Genomic DNA, 1,681 nt, shown 5'->3' with positions numbered 1-1,681 from the left:
TATATATATATATACACTAACTGCAACATTTAAATTTAATTTGTCAAAATATTTTCGTCGTTTCGAAACCGTGACCTCTTCAGTGACAAAATTTCGTGCAGCACGGAATTTTGTCAGTGAACAGGTCGCGCTTTGAAAGCAACGAAAGTATTTTGACAAATTAAATTTAAATATTGAAGTGAATCTAACGCTTTTTGTGTGTTTTTAAATGGCTTATAAACACCTTCCACGCTGCAATTTTTTGTTTGTTTCAGAACACGATTTCAGATCAGGTCACTTACTATGCAAGTACATCTCCGTTATGAATATTATTATTTCATATACACACAACATATTAAACTTGAACTGTTGGAAAAGAAATACCTAACATATAAAAAAAAAAACTAACGAGTAACAATAATAACAACAACAACAATGATAATAATAATTGTTATTATTATTGTTATTATTGTATTAAAACTCACAGCTTATATTGCTGGGTATGATGGAAAGTGTCAGCTGTCCACAACCAGCAGACGAAAGTGACACATGTTTTAGTGGTCATGCTTCAAGAACCCTGCGAAGAATTCTTGCAGTTCCAAGCAATGCTGATCGGTTATTTATTATTAAGTGTGATGACGTTCTCGTGGAAACTCTGGGCGCCGACGAGAACTGGCTAGTCCGTTCCGGAGCACTTTCCGGTCGGGAACTATCATGGATAATTTCCAGATGTCCTTGGCTTGGCAGTGCTACCGAGGTGCGCTACCGGTTCGAGACAAGCTTTACAGGCATGGATGCGTTGTCAGCCGGACTTGTCCGAGTTGCGCACTGAATGACGAAACCGTTCTGCACGCCCTCGTCCAGTGTCCGGGTATTGCTGACTTGTGTGGTTATGTTGAACAGCTACTGTCACTTGTGGGACAGATCTCTCTGTCAGCCGAGTCTGTAGTGACGATTGCACCGCCGCCTTCCTTCAATCGGGCAGGCAAGGTAGCTTTCCTTTGCCTGGTGACTGTGGCGAAAGAGGGTGTTTGGTGGACAAGGCTGAAAAGCATGAGGACAGATACATTCCTCTTTGGTAAAACTCTCATTGACTTCTTCAGCTTTCAGTTGAAAAGGAAATTGAGAGTGAAGGAGAAGTGCTGTCCGTGAGTGAATTTATTGAAAGTTGCGAAAATGGCAAGAGTGTATGGTACCTCTCTGAGTGTAGACCTGAGAGTCAGAGAGAAGGAATTGGAGAGGGCACTTGCTCATAGGGTTTCAGGGGAAATCTCGGACAGTGGGGCTCTTTGATTATCCCTTGAGGCGTTCCAGTATCAGGAAGGCCACATCTCTATCATCCTCCTCCCCACTTTTTTGTACCTCTGTATGCTATGCCTGTCTCCTCTTTCCCAGTGTATACCGTGTATACTTTTTATTTATTTATTTATTTTATCATTTCATTATTATATGTAAACCCCCACACTTTATGTCTGTCTCTGTATTGTCCCCTCTCATCTTTCACCCTCGTGGCAAATAAATGAAATCATTATTAATATTATTATTATTCATTTTGTTCATCATGTACACGTATTCATCAATATTCTATCTATATTATTCAGTTTTAGAAATATCGAAGCATATCTTTGACAATTTCGGAGCGTATTGAACTTATTTTATGTGTGACTTTTAGCCCACCCTGTATATATATATATATATATAT

The sequence above is a fragment of the Octopus bimaculoides genome, chromosome 9 (genome assembly GCF_001194135.2).
Source record: "Octopus bimaculoides isolate UCB-OBI-ISO-001 chromosome 9, ASM119413v2, whole genome shotgun sequence".
Lineage (NCBI taxonomy): Eukaryota > Metazoa > Mollusca > Cephalopoda > Octopoda > Octopodidae > Octopus > Octopus bimaculoides.
Note: the sequence above shows the minus strand (reverse complement) of the source record.